This window comes from Mytilus californianus, unplaced genomic scaffold, assembly GCF_021869535.1.
Source record: "Mytilus californianus isolate M0D057914Y unplaced genomic scaffold, xbMytCali1.0.p SCAF_6, whole genome shotgun sequence".
Lineage (NCBI taxonomy): Eukaryota > Metazoa > Mollusca > Bivalvia > Mytilida > Mytilidae > Mytilus > Mytilus californianus.
Window position 1 is genome coordinate 58,978,021 of NW_026262712.1, and position 20,469 is coordinate 58,998,489.

Sequence of the window (20,469 nt, forward strand, 5' to 3'; positions counted from 1 at the left end):
TACATTATTTCTCTATTATTTTACTATTATAATTCTGAATATGAACTTTATATATATAGTAAAAAAAAACAGTTTTCTTTAATATACAATCAATTGCTACTATCTGATAGATGTTGAGAATAAAACAGAATAACGGGTTATGTTAGCGTGTTCGGAATTTGGTTTGTGGTTTAATATATTTCGCTGTTGTCCGGTATAACGGTTTTTCAGTTGTTGGTGGATTAATTGCTTTCACCACGTGTCTCCCAAATATAATTGTATTAGGCACGGAAGGTATGTACACAAAAAAAAATTTGGTCTCATATAGTAAGCATAATTTATATATCTTCCGTATAATCTAAAATTATAGTATATCAATTTGTGGTAGAAATAAGTGGTACTTTCACTTTCAAAACTCATTGAAATTGTAAAATGAAATGATCATCTATCAAACCGTTCTGTTAATTTACATGTATAATAACAATATTGACAATAGTATAACAATGTTGTCAAATATAAGAATATATCTTTTCTAGTATCCCTTTTCCTTCAATATTAATATATTTTTTTTGTAATAATAATCCTTTTTTAAATTCTGACCTAAAAACATTATATAGATTGATTTTTTTTGTCCTATATTCTGACAAATAGTGTGTTTTGTGTATAGTGAACACAATAACTGTAAGTAAAAAGTTTATTTCATAATAATGTTCATCATTAATTTTATATCCCCAGATTAAATTTTTTTCAGTGAAAATGTGTCTACCAATCTTAGCTATTTCAAATAACTTATATATTTCCCCCCAAAACTCATCTAAAAAGTGGCAAGTTACAAAAAAATGTTCATAGTCTTCTTTCTGGAAGAATAAAATGTAATAGTTTCCATCTGCACATTTTCAGTTTATTATCTTTTAAATAGTTATGAATACATTTTTGCATATATTGAGCTTCACTTTGTATATTTTCACATTTTAATATTCTGTTCCACTTATGATACCCTATTGGAACTTCTTTATCATATTCTATTAAAATTGCATAAATTTTCTTCGAATCTAATTTTTCTAGTTTATGTTTGCAATTGTTTTTTTTACTTATATATAGTGAGTTATTTGTTAAAACACTAGTTTTTATTGAACTTTCTTCATTTAATATTTTTAACCATTCTTTTGGAATTGCTTTTCTTAATTTTGAGAATTCAGCTATCCAATTCGATTTATTCTTTAATTTTTAACTTATAATTTTTTCTGAAAAGACTCCATTTTCATCAATAATATCATTTATATGAATGATATTGCTATCTATCCAGTTTTGGAAAAGTAGTGTTTTCTTTTGAAATTTGATCAATTGATTTCCCCAAATGACTTCTTGGCGGATAAGTCTGTAATTATTTGGATGTTTAGTTTTATTATTTTTATTTTTTAACCATACTTTAATCATATCAAGATAAAATTCTGGTAGCTCTTTAGTACCTGGTAGCGAGTATATATTATAAGTATTAATTCTTAAGATAAGTAGATTGCTACCAAATTTATTTAGATAAAATTTTGGTATAACCATCCAATTAAGAAATTTATCAGCAGTTAATCTTTTTATCTAACCTATCTTAATAGATTCTATATATTTATCTATATTTACCATTTTTAATCCGCCATCTAGTTGGTTGAAGCTTAATACAGTGCGTTTAACTTTTTCTGTCTTATTGTTCCATAGAAATTCATATATAATTTTTTTAAATTTATCTAAAGACTCTTTGCCCAAGGTTGAGACTGTAGCCAAATAAGTAATTATAGGAATAACTAAAGATTTAATAACTGTTATTCTTCCTATCATGGTTACGTTTCTTTTTTTCCAATTAGATATAATTTTACAGACTTTTCTAGCTGTTTTTCAAAATTTAGTTTAAGACACTCTTCTTTGTTATGCCCAAAATATATCCCCAGACTTTTAACTGGTTTATCTGTAAAGTTAATGTTTTCATATTTTTCTTTACAATGTTTTTGTTTCCCTAGCCAAATACCCTCCGTTTTAGATCTGTTAAGTTTTAATCCTGACAGTGAACCAAATGTTTCAATCATGTTAAGAGCTTTTGAAATATCTTGTTTTGATTTGAGAAAAAGAGTGGTGTCATCTGCTAGCTGACTTATTTTTAAAGTATGGGTTTGTCCATCTATCTTGATTTCAAATCCTTTAAGGTTATGGTCTTGCCTAATTTTACAAGCTAGAATCTCCACAGCAATAACAAAAATTATCGCACTACATGGACAGCCTTGACGTATTCCACGATATATACTCATGGGTTTTGAAATCCACCCATTATTTAAAACTGAACTTTTTATGTCAGAATATAAAAGTTTTATCCATCTCATCATAGAATTTTTAAATCCAAATTTTTGTAAAGCAAAGAACATAAAATCCCACTCTAATGAATCGAATGCCTTTGAAAAATCTAAGAATAATAAAGCGCCCTCTATATTAAATTTGTCTGCATAATCTATGACATCTTGAATTTGTCTAATATTATATCCTATATATCTGTTTTTAAAATACCCATTTTGATCTCCATGAATAATTTGGGGTAATATTTTGATGATTCTTTGAGCAAGTGAATAAGCAACTAATTTTGTGTCAACATTCAATAATGTTATTGGTCTATAATTGTCTAAACTGAGAGAATCATTTTTTGTTATGTAAAAGGGAAATAACTCCTAATTTTTGTGAATTTGTTAACTCCCCTTTATCAAATGAGAAATTAAAAGTTTTGACTGCAAACTCTTTAAGATGTTCCCAAAAAGTTCTATAAAATTCTACACTTAAGCCATCAATTCCTGGGGCTTTATTTAGTTTCATTTTAAATAATGAATCTGTGCATTCTTGAGTGCGTAATAAGCCTTCCATACTATCGCCTACTTTATCTGTTAGGACATGATCACATTCTGTATTCATAACATAATCTTTTATAAAATTTTTATTGGGATTTGAACTTTTATAAATTTCTTCATAAAATTCCCTTTCAAGATTTAGTATTTCTGTAGGATGTGTATGTATCACCCCCTCTTTGTCTCTGAGTGCTGTTATAGTTTTTCTTGTTTGCCTAGCTTTTTCTAGTCCCAAGAAGAATTTTGTGTTTTTTTCTCCTTCTTCTACCCACTTAATTCTAGATCTTATTTGTGCTCCTTTTGTTTTTGAATCATTTGGCTTACCAAGTTTTTCTTCTATGATATTAATTTCCTCTTTAAAAGAGTTAATAGCATCCTTTTTACATTTTTTGTTTGTACCCTCATTTAATTTCTTCAATTTGTTTTCTAAAATATGTATTTCTTTTACATTATTTTGTGCTTTTCTTTTGCAGAATGCTATGGTGTGGTCTTTAACCTCAGTTTTAAACAGATCCCACTTGACACCAATATCATTGGTGAGTAATATTTTCTTTTCATATTGTTTGATTAGAATTTTGATAAGGTTTTGATATTCTTCATTTTCTAAAATACTATTATTAATTTTAAAGTATCCTTTACCTTTTTGGTCTGATCGACCCTTTTATCTTTATTGAAATTGCCTGATGGTCTGTATGAGTTATAATAGCTGGCCTAATATCAGTAGATTCTATTTTAGTTCTTATTTCAGGACATGTTAAGAAAAAATCTATTCTAGATGCTTCATTTAAATTATTTTTACGTCGCCAAGTAAATTGTATTTCCCTACTATGAAGCTCTCTCCAAATATCACTTAGTTTTTGGGTTTTAATTAAAGATTTAAGGCTAAATACTGGTTTTGTTTGTTTTGTTTTTTGTGTTGACATTTTTTTTTTTGTTATCTATTTTTGTTAAAGTGTCATTCATATCTCCTCCAATTATAACCATTCCTAAACTATTTTTTGTAACTACTTCTTTAACTTTTTTGAAAAAAAATATTTCTTTTTTTAGGTATATTTGGTGCATAGACATTTACTAAGGTGTAAATACTGTCTTCAATTTCAACATTTATTAAGAGTAGCCTGCCCTCTTGGTCTTTGAACATATTTATAAATTTGCATTCTAAATCGTTATTAATAAAAATTGAAACTCCTCTGGACTGTGAGGTTCCAAAGCTATGATATTGTTGACCTTTAATTTCAGAATTTAAGTCTTTCTCTAAATCTTCAGTGAAATGACTTTCCTGAACAAACAAAATATTACATTTTTGATATTTCATCCACAAATATAATCTATGTCTTTTATCTTTTACTCTGAGACCTTGACAATTTAAAGAACATATATGAATTGTTTTTGTCATAAGTTTTTGTTTGTGTTAATATAATATATTTATTTGAATGTTTATTGAGCCTACCCAACAACATTCTTGTATTCTCCTAGTTCTGATTATTCTTTTAAATGTATACACATATTTCAATAATATACAATATTCATTTTGCATTAATACACAAGTTAAAAATAATACAAACCAGAGATTTTCTAATGAATTTGTTACAGAACATTTGATTAAAATCAAATACACATTATCAGAGACATATGTGTCTCCAACATTATTAGGTCTATTACATTGTGATGCTGTGCAAAAAATAATGCTGTGACATGTCAATTTCAATATTGTAAACAATTGATTTCTTTCATTTCGTAACACCTGTTGTTTTATATTTTTAAACACCAGACAACGTAGCTGAAGAAACAATAGTAATTGGATCTTATCGTGTAAATTTTGGAATAGTGATTTCGTAAAACTTGGTGTTCTATTAATGGAAATTGAGCTCTGCGTATAAAGAATTGACATGCTTTGAACAGGAAAAAGTAAAAGGATGTAATAGCATATTACTGAACAAAAGGAAAATAGACAATGACAGTTGTGCGAATAAAACGGATAAAACGTTGTGAGCTTTTTTGGGTAATAAATTGTAGAGTTCAATATCTGGAACATAAACAAGATTTTACCTGTTGGACACAGAATAGGTACTATTAATAGATTTATTTTTTCCCAAGATTTCTGTTTTCTCTTCTTGGGAGTAATTGTTATAAAATGTTTAAATTTCTGTATAATTATTATATTTTCTTTTCTATTAAAAAAAATATTGTACAAACTGCAATTGTTTTGTATTAGATTAATATAATTATTATTAAAGTATTTTAAATTGACATACTTTTGTATTCTCTTATACATCATTTTGTTTGTTTCAGATTTGACTGATTTATTTCCATCCACATTTGAATGTATGTAATCCTCAATTGCATCACACTCATTTTTATTTTTATTTTTTTTGTTATATAAAAACAGGCTAAATATTACAATTATATACAAATATTTACACTTGTAGTTCATTGTTGATTTATTGTATTAGGTTTATTGGTTTGGTTACATTTCCGTTTACAGCTGGCCCTAAGTTTTTGTTGTCTTTTGAATAGGGACAGCTTCTTTGTGTTTGATTTCTGTTGGCGTACTGGCATTTCTTTTTCCATTTTTTTTGGCGGCCGGGGTATTGGTATTTTCTGTCTGTCCCTTGAAATATTGTTCAATATTCCCACCGGGTTCTGTATTTTTTTTCTTCTTTTTATGTTTTGGCTTTTTTTTTCAACATTTTCTCCATCATTCACTATTTCTTGATCGCACTGTATTTTATCTTGTAAATGGTTATCACCTGATTGGGCGTTTTCTTTAGCATGAATATTACCAAGGACATCACCAGAGTTGGAAGGCTGAGGTGCGTCATGAGCAGGCGGGACTTCAGTGTCTTCTGTGTCGGCATCATTGGCATCTGATTCATCTTCACTAGAGGAGTTGGAAGTGTCTAAATCTTCAGGACAGTCGGCCTGCCTGTGACCAGGTTGTTTGCATTGTAGGCATATCCAATCGTTAGGACATTGCATAGCCTTATGTCCTGTCTGTAAACACTTTCTGCATACTATTTTGTGACCTTCTGAAGCATTTTGATTAGCATGCAAGACTGTAGCAACATATTTGCCTATTAGCATAGATCTTGGCAGGGGTTCGCTGACAGGATCATACATCACAATTCTATCCCCTGTTTGACAATTAGTCAGCTCACCATCTACACGAAGGCGTTCTCGATACGATTTGTGCACAATGCACCCATGGTATTCTAATGCGCGTTCAATTTGTCCATCATCAGCTGAACAGGGTACATTTTTGACACGTACTTTTAAATGATTTGGATTTTCATTTACCATGATTTTAGGGTTGCGTGTATACACTGGGATAGTTTTGTCTCTAACCCAAAGCCCCTTTGAAATCATCGATTCTCTGTCTGTGTCATTATCTAAATAGATTCTCCAAAGACCTCTAACTCTTTGGAGTCCTTTAAGGTGGCTACCTGGACATATATTGCAATCAATAGTTCTATAGAGTTCTAGATGAGTTATGAACTGTTCCTTGTTTGGTTTTATTAATCCAAATATATCATTTTCCAATATGAATATAGGTTTGACAGTGGAAAGCACACTCTCAATAACAAAAGTTTTTTTTACTGCAGACGAGTATGTTTCCCCTTGAGTTTTTTCGTCGGCCATCTTGCCTTCATTATTTTTAATGGAATGTTTATTTTGGTTTTCATTAGCCTTTTCTGACATTTTTTTTAGATCCAATTTCAATTTATATACGACAAATAACCATCAATATTATATATCTTACTAATATCCACTGCCAGATATTATTCGAACTCTGACTTTTATCAATCTTTTTGGAAGGAACCGAAAACACCGCCTTAGCAATTGAAGGCCCCTTCTATCTCCTTTCTACATATACTTTGCATCAAAGGAGTTAGAACCTTAGTTTCTTAATAATTTCTAGATATCTATAAACGGATAATTTCAGAAAGCCAGGTCAGAATGATTTAAGATGCTCTTTCATCTTCAAATGATCTGTTTATAAAAAATGATGTTAACGAAAGAAATCTGATAGTAGGTTATTAACCGTTATCAATTAATGTTATCTCCAATCCTGTATTCGATTTAGAGCTTTTTTTACATATAGTTGTGTTTGTTTTGGCTTTTATAGAAAAAAAAAGGGGGGGGGGGGGCTTTTAATTTTCACTAATACTTGTAAATGAAACAATAAAAGACACGTTTTTCTTATCAAATGAATTTTTATTTTTATTGCAAATATACATTCGACGGGTGCCTAGCGAACTATGAACTTCAAACCCATCAAAATAACGTGAGTGCATGTCTGTTGTTAGTACGGGCTCGTTTTGCATTCATGCAGATTTTTTTGGGGACTGTTGTTTGACCTGTTGTCTTTTCTGTACGATGGTTGTATATGTCGTTGTTTATATGTTTGTTTTCATGATCACTTGCCATCTTTGTCGATTTTTATATTTTTTTTTTTAGTTTTACGCAAAATTGTCAATAATTTTCATTCCTTCAATTTCAGAATTCATGTACGGTGCAGGGCATATTATTACAGTATATGATGAAGAAGCATTTTTTTTATTCTTTCCGTCTGAACTTCATGTTCACCTAAGGTGTTTGATTAGTCACGACTTCTCTATTGTTAAGAAAAATATCATAATCTACAATACAATTAATGTTACAAGATAACATGTATGTTACTTTAATTTCACATGAAGATTTGTACCTTGATTTTTAATAATCTCTAATAAAATTAACTCTTAATGTTTTAGACCTGTATTCGATTAATTCAAATAATCAAACACTGCGATTCAACTTACGCATGATAAAGGACATTGTCTTCTAGCATGTCTTCTTTTGCCATGTTGACTGGAAATAAAGTAATGTTGTATTTAATGACGTAACTGAGTTATAAGCTTCAGAATACACCAATAGAATGTCGTAATTCAATAGATAGTCCTCCGTAATGATATTATATATAAAAAAAAAACTGTTGTGGGGAGGATATATCACTTTGTAAAATGAAATTCTAATATGACGTGCTTCTTTCGCTTTGTAAACAACACCGTGATAAAATTCTCGATATATCTATACTTAGCGCAGACTTAGAGAGATACACAATAATGGATGTTACGATATACCTACAACGTAAATCCACATGTATCAGAACATATTTACAAACGCTATGCCGATATTTTGTTTTAAAAACTGAAATTGAAATAAGACTACAGAACTTTTATTCTTATTCGAATGCATAACAAAAAGAATTAATGCACAAGAGATCGGAGAAATCTACAAATCAAAATAAAATAAAATTCCGCGAAAGTTCATGAATGCCTTTGGTGCATTTAAGTAATTTCAAAACATGACGTCATACAAATGAAAACGCTAAAGCTGAAGGTTTTTCCGTTACGTAAACCATTAGAATGTGTATACTATTACATTAAAATGATTCTTTGAGGTAGGTGTTGTTTTTTTTTCTATTCTAATGCATTATTCGCATATTTACTGATTTCAGCAAGTCAACATGGCGGCTCCTTAGTAACGAAAAGTCATCTTTGGATTTGACCGTATCTTACGATAAAAAACATGTAGATTAAAAATGGCAAATGTTCGGATTGAGAATTAAAAGAATAAAGTTCATTTTTTCTAGCGGTTATTTACGAAATTATTCATGCAAGCAACAGATTTATTAGAAAGTTTAAGCTTTATCTTACAGGGAGTAAAAAAGAACAGCAGCACACACGGCATTCCCACCCTCGCTTCAGTTTTTTAATGACCGTGTTTGTCCTATTAGAATCGAAATAATTCATGGAAGCCATAGATTTGTTGGAAATTTACACATGGCCTGGGCCGTGATATTCGAATTTTATCCTGAGCGTTTGTTTCATCTAAAGTGTTTTCTGAATTAATTCCTCAGGAACGGTCAAACATAAAAACATGAAAGCCAAATATGTGAAGCAAAAACACTAACATACTTTAGGAGTTAAAAAACCGAACGGGGTCAAAAAATAAATGACCAAATCCACCTAAGTTCAAATTCTGCTACGGAAGTTCGAACCTTGGGTTCTTAAAGTTTCTTAATGTATCATTGATGCATTTAATTCCATTTAGGACGAGCTGATTTAAAGCTGAAATGACACTATATAAATCTAATGGTTAGGAAACACAAATTGTGCATGTAGTCCCCTCCCACTCATTTAAATACACACAGCTAAACAGTATAACATTACTTTACAAAGAAAGAAAATAGTTTTCTTTTTTTTCTTTTCGTTTGATACATATAGTTGTTTGTCTAATGTACGAAAAGCTCACATCTGGGTTGTCTCATATTTATTTTTTGTTCTTTGGTTTATTTTTCACTGTGTCTCCGAATTGTTGTTTGCTACTTTATCAATTAAGGTAAAATGTTTGTTAAAAGGACCGATAGAAGTTCATGTTAATTTAGAAAGCAACTAATGATAAATTAAGAAAACTTGTTCACTGCCGTGATCTATTCTAAAAATCATTGTTATGTGTAATGTGCTACTCTCAATCTTATTTTAGGTTGGACGGTATTCCATGTTTTCATTTATTCCACTTTCCCTAATTCTAAACCCAACCTTTCCTTAAAAAACAAATTACAAAAATTAAAACAAAAGTAAAATATAAATTGGATTCATATTTTTCATGTCGGGGCCTTTTATAGCCGACTATACGGAACGGGTTTTTTTCATTGTTGAATGCCGTACGATTGCCTATAATTGCTAATATCAACTTTATCTGAACTTTATTAAATAGTTGTTTTATTGGCACTCATACCACATCTCCTTATTTTTATATAGAAAGACATGTTATCTATTCAACAATAGTGCTTCATCTCAATGCCATAAGAGCACACATGTCCTCTAGAGTCATCGGCGGTAGATAGATGCATTTTAAATATGAAAGGCTATTTGTAGTTATAAAATATAACGAAAATATATCCAGACCTACCATGAACACTGAATTATTTGTATTGAAAAACAAAAACACATTATTTAGAGATGAATCCCACTGCAAAGCACTGGACTAGGGACAGAAACATAGACATGTTGTAGTGTTAAACTTGCCTTTGTTATATCTCAACCACTCCCCTTGTAATCACTATCAGTGGCCTTGCAAAGGGTAGAGAACATAAGTTACAAGAAAAACTTCTATTCAAACTGTTATGACTTAAATCGTACTGCGTCTAAATAATATTAAGATTACATTTACCAGGAATAACATTAACAAATTGATCACTGCATGTTTGTCTAGTTCTGTTGTTTATCTTGTTTGTCTATTTCTGTAGTTAAGCTTGTTTGTCTGGTTCTGTGGTTAAGCTTGTTTGTCTGGTTCTGTGGTTAAGTTTGTGTGCTGCCTCATATACGTATCATAAATCATCTCCATATTGAACAATTTGTTTTCTTGAAATCGACGAAACTAACAACAAACTAAAAGTATGAAATGATGGCTTAAACGCTCAAAAGACCTGTGGGTAAAAACCTTTGAAGCGTTCAACAACGAAAACAATAAAACAGATATAAACTAGACATAGCAAAACCTTTATTTCAGTCAGTGGAATGATACAAGATTTTCACCAGCTATTCATATGCAAGCATGTGTTATGCATGTTATGGTAAAAAGGATTTTATAAGGAAAAAACACACATTGAACATAACAATCACACGATCAATCTAAAAGAAGTTCCTATTTTTCTTACCTCCATCGAACACTAACAACAAACAGAAGACTAAACAAACGGACACATTCATTCTTTTTGTTGTTCTCTGCAACAAACATTATTTGTTTCTTTTTATTTTATAGATCGTCATTCTAATTCAAGGGACATAGGTTTTTTTAATCAAGATAACAATTGCAAACGACTGTACATAGTTATGGCAAAACATTCGTATACCTACAACATGTATGATTAGATACTTCTTTGTTTGTAATGTGTTTTCTGAAACGAAATTGCGGCTGTTTGTTTTTTCCCCAGTTACTGTACGTCTACATTTTGTTTTCATTTTTTGTTGGATTTTCAATTTGAATTATTCTCACCGTGTCCATATAGTTTGGTCTAAAGATTTCTGGTAGTTTTCAAATTAGATAAATCTCTTAAAACCGAATCACTCTTTATCTCATTTTGTTTACCAGTCCTAAGAAAACAAGCTGACTGTTATATTCAGATTCAATTCATTGTTTTAGGCAGGGCTGGTTTAACAGAATTTCTATTGAAAGATATCGTACATTTGGGAAAAATGGCAATCAAACTGTCAAATAAATTTGACGGGTACCAATAAGAGTTATTTCAGGTAGGAAAATTCTGTTCTTAAATTTTATTCTCATGTTGTATAGTGTCAAATTTGGATTCCTGTCCTGGTAGTCTAAGCTATATTCCAAGAAGTGCATGTCATGAATGCCTCATCGTTTTTTCAATTCATTTAAGCAAATATAACTTTATTTAATTTGAAATGATCTGTTCATATTGTTCATGTATTAATGATTCAAATGTTTCTGCAAAAATGTTCAGTTTCAATTAGAACTGAGTGATTTCATTGATATAAGTATGTCGATGCTCTGCATTTTATATTATTCGTGGCTAAAATGTGACATGTGTTTTTGCAACAGACTCATATTATTAGACAATTGTCATTATTTGGACACACGTGCCGTCAGTGATACAAATTAAATAAAGGTTAGATAATGAAAACAAATTACCATTATTCATTATTTTTTAGACATTGTATGATAATTTACGTTTATCATAGATAACAAGTGAAAGTCAATATTTTACAAGAAGCATGGTAATATGTCCTTTTATGGTTAATGTTCCAATACACGATTCATGACTTTTATTTCTTAGAATATATACACTTTTCCGTCTATATATCCTAGTTTGTTTACAAAAACAATCTTCACAATAAATTAATGTTATGTAACATGTCCAGATACAATTTAAAACTACATAAGTAATGAGATAACCAAAGTTCAAACCAATTTGCAGCTGCAATTACTTTGTCCCAATTTATCACGGATATGCATGACAATGGTTTGCACTTAAGGAGAAAACAAATATACGCCGGTATTGACAAAGAGACGATAATTTATCTTTTAAGATGGTAACTGTTTCTCTACTATTTAAAATGAATATAAAAACTTAGTACAAACGAGTGCTAATCTCTATTAATCAATTTTAAACATAGCAGCAAAAGATAATAGACACGGATTTAAGCATCGAATATATTGGATATCATTGTCGAATAGCTAAAATTAAAATTACAAAATTACAGAACTCCACAGAAAACAAAAAACGAAAAATCCTTCAACAAATGGCAAAATCAGGACCTCAAACACATCAAACGAAAGGAAAATAATTGTCATAATTCTGACGTGTTACAGGCATTTCCTTATGCAGAAAATGGTTTATTAAACCTTGTTTTATATCTAGCTCAATCGCTCACGTGTATGACAGTCGAATAAATCTTATTATATTAACATCAATGTATGAGCAAAACAAAAATTAAATGGCCGATTAGTACTATTAAATTAAACCATGTTTTATCTGAACAATTTTCGAGTGTTTGTCATTTAAATAACTTATTTCATAATATTATTATGATAGTTTTTATTCAATATATGTAGCTTTCTCAAATATTTGTAATAATTTCTACGTTTTAAATATCTATCTTAATGTACGCTTAACACACAGAAGGCCTACATTGCCTATCGACTGCTAGAACTGAAAACTTGTTTTAAACTACATGTACACCTTGGTTTAATACTTTCATATCGGTTCTCAATTTAACCCAGAATACTTTCTTAATTTTTTTATGTACATAATTCAGTGACATGAAATAACAAAAACATAAACAAAACAGCAGTGCACTGGGTGAACGACATTGATTTTTCTAGTGTAGAATGTGTGAATATGTTAACATCTCTAACTAAGAGCAACACACCGTCATTATTATCCTTGTTAACGGTTTGAGAACGAATAACCAGGTCTGCAAACAAATATGATACGACCAATCAGATATCAGCTTCATATATTATAAATATACATGTCTGAAATAGGATACAATATTGTATGAACAGTAAAGCATATGGTATTAAGAGAAATTTTCACACAAACATTTGTTTGTGATGTGTTTGCACAGCTAGTTCTCGGAAAAGTGTTAAGAAATTTTGCTAAACTATGCAAAATCCTCAAATTTAAACAAAATCGACTTACATTTATGAAGTCAACACACCATAAATATAATTGATGTAATCGGTAAAAATCTTCTTGAAATTTAAAGGCAACAATTTTACTGTTAAGCGTATGTTTTCATAAAATCATTACATGATACGGCTTTCGTCTAATTATATTGTGTTTATGATAAAGCAAGGCGAATTGTCATTATCCATGTTAAAATATACATCAGAACAAATACCTAGCATTTAATGTAAAATTGTTAGAGGATGAAGCACTTATGCATATCTTTAAACTTGAATTAAACGATTCTGAATGGATGTTGTGATTGTGTGAAATCATTGGCTTTTTTTCTTAATTAAACGACATACAAAGCATAGTTTCTGACGAAAAGAACGTTACCAGTTGTTTACTTAAATTATGTTTAAAAAAGGGCAAAGATCGCTTTTTGTCGCCTCTATGTCCATGTTGTATATTCCTTATCCCCTTAAGTGCAAACCTTTGTTATGAATCTCAGTGGTAAAGAGTTACAAAAGAATTGCAGTTGCTAATAAGTTTTACCGTTGATAATCTCATTATTTTCCTAGTTCTGAATTGTACCTAGACAGGTTACAAAACATTTATTTATGGTTCGAATTAAACTGTAAAAACAAACACGAATATACAGAAGGAAACATGCAGTTACTAATCATTAAAATTAGTGAATCGTGTATTAGTAAAATAACCATTACAGAACCTATAGCCGCAACACAGGATATTTCAGTAGACATTTTGGCCATTTTTTTACTACATTGCGTCTTAATCGTGTATAAATGCTGAAAAAAGCTAAGGATTTCAAAGTCGTTTATACACTGACGATTTATTGTCATGTTAGTATTCAGTCATGTTAATTTCAGAATTGAATGCATATGTTGCACTTTTCAAACAATAAGACGTAGCATATGAGTAATAAAAAACAGATTCCATACTTTATGAAAATTTTACGACGTCACCAGCATTCGTAAATATTGTTACGAATACATGTATTACATGTAGCAAACAACTTCCTAGTTTTGATTAGAAATTGTCATTTGTTGTCACACAGTTTTAAAACAATTTTTTGAAGCATTACAAAAGAATTATCTGAAGAGTAGACTTTAGATAAACCAAATATTACATTACATTTACTATACGGAATTGCAATTGTAGCCCTAGAAGAATCTATATTTTTGTTTAGTGATTAGGCACTCACTATACGTATTTTGTAGGTATTGTGCTTGGTCTGCATGCACAGGTTTTGTCATTATACAAAATGCTGATGAAAGATTAGTTTCCTATTGAAATATGTCTCATTGGTACCCGTCAACCTTATTTTACAGTTACAATGGCTCACTTAAATCAATTTTTGATATCTTACAATAGGAAAATGTAAAACCAGCCATGCCTAGAAAAACAATAATGTAACCAACTGTAGCAGTCAGATTGTCGTCTTTTAACTGATATTCCAATGCGATTTATAGATTATCGTCAGATGTTCTCGCTTGAGCCGCTAAGCACTCGTCGTGCAAATAAAAGTGACTTGCTAGGTATCGTGTGACTTTATATGTGTCACAAACAACCGTACTTTGACCTAGAATGGTTTACTTTTATTAATTGTGACTTGGATGGAGAGTTGTCTCATTGGCACTCATACCACATCTTCTTATATCTATATGTGCAAATAAATTCACAAAAATAAGACAAGCTTTAAACCGAGTCTAGAAAAGTTACATCTGTACATGTAGATGACGTTGCTACCAATTCACTCAATTTCACATTCCTGGAACAAACGGTGCAATAAAGATTCTTACCTAGTATAATACGCACGGATAAACACTGATCATTGCTGATGTCACCAATACACGAAATGTTTGATTTTAGAATTTTTATTAAATGTATTTATTCTACTTTTTTTTTTTTGTTTAAGGCTTGCTAAAAGAAGTCCTTGTCATGGAGATTGTACTATTCCCCCTTACTGGTGCTGTAAACTGTCTTACATTGCAAAGGAAATACAATTTCTTTAAATATAGAACTTGATAAAATAAAAAAAAAATGGAGATGAAAATCTATTATTTTGTGTATTTTAAATTTTTGCGATACAATGACTATCACTTATAGGAATGAAAGAAGTTGTTCTCAACTTGAAATGAGGTAGACACAGTTGATATTAGTATGATAAGCCTGTTTTGCTTATGCTTGATTTTGTTTTGAAGTCCTTAAAACTTAAACCAAGTCGAATGCTTTAAAAGCAAGGTATTAAACGGAGTAAATTTAAACTTTCTATACACTGCTTTTTTATATTTATAACTGATTAGAAGTTAACGAAGGTATACGATTGAACTGTTGTAGTAGATAATCCTTATGAAGTAACTCTAGAAAACAGACCAAGGATATCAAAAGTTAGATTGCATAGTCATGCAATTAATACAAACACTGGTACAAAGATAAACGTCATTAAGATAGCAAATATATCCGCCAAAAATATCATCGCTTATAACCATGACGATTTTAGCATAGAAAAAGTCTCTATGATAACAACTGAATAATCCCGAGTCTACACGTGACATATCTGACTTGTAACAAACCACTAAACAATATATTACCTATACAGGAATCGAGTAGCAATATCCAGTCTTCTTACACTAGTAAAACCTTTTTTCTTTTATCTTAAACGGTCATTTTGATCCGAACAGCTCTCCAAAGACTGAACAATACATTATTTTGTATGTTCATTCTTTCAGTCAATTTTCAGACATATCCGCTGCAGTAAATTCAGTACTGTTTAGGCAAATCGCTTGCAGTCAATAATGCTCGATCCAGTCTTTGTTTATATTATGCAATAATTGCTATTTACCTGTACACATCAGCATCATATTGAATTGTCTACAAAACTACTGCACAGTACTTATTTGACTGCATGCAGATTATCTGAACATTCTGAGGCATTTACCACAAAACTGCAGTACAGCGGCGAAATATACTAAAATGACATTCAAACGGATAAATCGAAATAATTTGACAACGCCATGGCTAAATTGAAAAAAGACAAACAAACAACAGTACTGAAAACACAACATAGAATACCGAATGAGCAAACCGAACCTCATCAAAGACTGTTCTCAGGTGCTCCGGAAGGGTAATCAAATCCTGCTCCACGTGTGCCACCATTCGTAAAAACAGTGTGCATTATATTCTCTGAGTTATCTTAAATGTAATGTTTTCTATGACCTAACAATGCACTCACTGCAATGTGATTTATAGAGTGACAACACATTATAAATATATATATATACATTAAGTTAAAATAAGATTATTATTAGTGCATTCTACTGAGTCTCTTGTTTTTGTACTCATTTAAAACTGAGTTTATACGAAACCTAAACAAAGCGTTTTTACAATCTTTTTGGAAAACAATATGCTAAAACGAGGCTTGGACTTATTAAGCATCTGTTAAACTTTAGTATACGACTTACTTCATTATCTACCTGTTTGTTAAATATTCCTAAATATTGTAATAAGGTATTGTTAATCAGAGGTGTCAACCATTATCGGATTCTTTAAAGTGTTAAATGTCTATTCCAATAGCAGCAGTCCAAATCATTCCAATATTGCAATATTATAAATGTTTATTTTTAGTAACTGTTCCATCTTCACAACTATTCGTCATATTAAATTGAAATATTAAATGCATCGATCTTCTCATTCAACAAATACCAAAAAAAGGCATTATCAAACTGCTTGTTTTATATTAATCAATGACATATTTTCGAGTGTACTCCCATTTCGTAAAGTGAAATGATGTTCAAATAAAACGTCGATTTTCCAGTGAGTACTAATAGTGCACCCTACTGACCCCTTGCCTTGTTCTCATTTAAAACTGAGCTTATACGAAACATGAAAAAAAAGAAATATAATAATTATCCTATTTTTTTAACTTCACATACATAAATTAAAGATGTTCTGTCACTCGATAATCCACATTGCAGTGAGTGCATTGTTATGTATAGACAACATGACATTTATGGTATAACAGACACTATAACATCAGGCTCATTTTATTTTATTTATCTTTTATTAGATACTGGCTTTGCTGGACGACTTCAAATAAGGATTAATGATATACATGACAATCTTTCTCAATTCTATAACTTCTAACTGTAAGTTGATACGTTTATATTATCAAAATTCCTGACAAACATAATTTGTTCTTCTGACACGAGATTTGCACCCATATTGTAATAAAAAAATAGATCGACAAATTACGATATTGGTATTGTCACTACCATGAATAGGTTGACCTTTTGGAGATTTCTGTGTCCAAACTTACCTGTGTCGTAGATCGTTTTAGCCTCTACAAAAGTCATGTGATCTGATCATTTCTGCATTGCATCATATTTCTAATTGGGACAATTTCAATTGGAGTGGATTCATATCTCAGGTGATGCATCGTACTAAGAAGCTGCTCACCCTGTCACCACAACCGGTATCGTATCATTTGAAGAACATGTAATTTGCTAAATCTAAAAACAAATTTGAATTTGTTTATTTCTATTCCTTTAGTTCTAGTTTAATGAAATATCAAAAGTATGGGGATACATTGTGACACATTTTACTGATATTAAATTGTTTCACTGCTTAAAAAAATAATTTATGAGCGTTTGTTGCCCAATGTAATGCCTCATTATATAAAAAACATATCAGTTAGCAATAAAATATGAACCATCTTTTCTATGGGTTTATAAACATGGAACATATTTATTTCCCAGTTGAAACGATATTTCAGAGCTTGCATTTTCTATCATGATTTCTGTGATAGAGGGATACTGATTATATGGAAGCTATTGAATGAAAATTTCCAAGTGGTTAAATTGAAAGAATCCTTTCGTAAATTATATTGACGCCATCACTAGTTGGTTGACCATTATCATGATTATAGAATATCTGTTTCACTGAAGACGATAAAAATGTCCTAATTATAGTTACCACAATTTTGTCCTCTTTTTCTCGAATATGATATACCGAATTAGACTGATAACCGGGTGTGTACCTTTATAAGCATCATGGCAGGTGTTGGATGTGGAATAAGATACGCCCAACCTTCCAGAACACCTGATATTAATCTAGTTTGAAGTGAATTAAGTATAGGATTTAAATGCATATGAAGTGGGGAAAGGAACATGATTATTATTGGATTATCCTCCGTTTGCCAGAAATAGTCTCAAAATTAATACGTAAAACGAGGAAGATAACATTTTAATAAAATGTATCATCTATCTAACTGTCGTACAAAAAACAATATCAATAATTTCTGCTTGCTCACGATGACTTTCATTTAAATTCGACTGTCATGAGTTAACAGTTTTGATTTCAAATACAGCACTTCATTTAAAAACGAAGTCTGTAAAATCCTTTTTATAAACTGCCCCTGTTTATAAACATATTGGTATACGTTCTTGTATGGTCCTCATCCTTCTAATCAGTTTTTTTTTAAATCTTTGCGGACATTTAATTTTCACGTTTCAACTCTTACCACACAAATAGCGAAAATTTCCCTGCTTACAGTATATGTACAGTAAATAAACTGGTTCGCGAGAGCAATACCTTGATTTCGGCGAATAAGCGTAATACTGTGACGTATACAGTCAGAATGAGGCATTTACTATACATCTCACTTCATTATAACCATTTCATAGAACCGGCTAACCGTTGCGAAGAACGGGCAATTTATCATTCAGCTACACTTCTCAGTGTCTGCCGGAGGACGGTTATCTCTTGCCAAAATTCATCCCACTGTGGCAGGTACATAAGTAAGGTATAAGCAAAGTTTGTAATGACCGTTGGCATGAAAAAAGGTTTTTATATTAATGAAGCGATTGGAGGCAAGATATCAGATAAAAAGGTTTTCCGAAGTTAAATGTGCATGATACTTCGTTTCTATTATGTCTAGATGCAGTTACCCTCTTCTTCTTTATTAAAAGGAACACCATCTTGATATCGTTTAGCATTTAACATTGTAAGTGTCAGGACCGTAATTTGAAAATTATATATAACAAATTTATGCTGTACTATTTCCCTGATTTGGTAATTAGCAGTATGCAATAAACATAATGACATTTGAATAAAAATGAGTGTAAGTTATATTATGAAAAGATCAAATGGCTATTTAGAGTTTGGCATACATTTATCTATTGAATATGAATACAAAGTTCTATGGGATATGTGGGATATAGATTAACTAGACAGCAACCTTTATCTTTAGGTTAATATACGCTATTCACTAGATGAAAGGTGCCAATATTTATACAATATGCCAAGCCAAATTCGCAAGAGTGTACAAACTATAAAACGTCTATCGTTAACACAAATTATCCAAACACGACAAAAACATTAACATTTAGAAAATACAATAAAAAACACTTTAATTTAAAATTGAAGTTAAACCCTTATATAGCCATTTTTTCTTGGGGGGGGGGGGGGGGGGGGGGGGGGAGGTAAATGTCTCAACTAAGTTCATACGTTATTTGAACTCTATGCATAATAAACAATTATAAGTTATTCACAATAAAGTATTCGGCTATTGCCAGAAAATCAGTTATTTGATGACAAATGTGTGCCGTCTGCTTTAAATGTGGTTAAAGCAAATATAATCAATAAAAAGTAGAAGTATAATGATGTAGTCATCTCCAAGGTTAAACAAAGATAACAATGGTGATGTGCTCGTCTAAACTAGGGATAATATTATATCTGCCAGACTAAAACTTAATGATGTTTTTTAATGTTTTTGTCATTTTTTTTCCACTGTATAATGTACGTTTAGAAATTCAGAATGCATTTTGGTTTAAATTAAGTACGCATATATAATTCTAGTATATTCATGTCAAATTCATACAACTAACGATTTCGTAAGGCACTAATGGTGATGATGTATGATTTGGAAGTTGTTTATGAAGATCTTTTACATACTGCCTTATACTTATATGATCCTATAACGCGTGATGTGTGACAAGAACATGCCATAATCACATTTAAATGAGTGACTGGTCAATCACAACACTGGAAATACAAACAAAGAAAATAAAGTAAACCACTTACTCGGGGGCTTAAAAGCATTATTACGTTTAAGTTGTTTCAAAGGTTTACATTAAACTTTACACTATATAAATCTTTAGCTGAACTTCTTGAAAACCCGAAATGTTGGTCACTTTTTAGATAAATACAAACATTTTGAAAGGCAAATTACGTAGACTTGTTACAAACAACGTATTTTGATAAATATAATTGTATCTTGTTCCACAAATGAAAGTGGTTCCATTTGCTTAATTTGTGATATTTGCTTTCAAAAAATAGACAAGGCTAATTTAACTCCAACTTTGAATATAATTAGGAAAACCGAAACAGTCTTATAATATGTAGACGATCGCT

General features: G+C 30.6%; 1 long non-coding RNA gene across 1 annotated transcript; it reads left to right on the forward strand.

Moving 5' to 3' along the window:
• Nucleotides 1–205: 205 nt before the first annotated feature.
• On the forward strand, nt 206–3,391 carry LOC127706160 (uncharacterized). The gene is made up of 2 exons (XR_007984267.1): nt 206–273; nt 3,329–3,391. It is a non-coding gene; the product is annotated as an uncharacterized LOC127706160 (long non-coding RNA).
• The last annotated feature ends 17,078 nt before the right edge of the window (nt 3,392–20,469 follow it).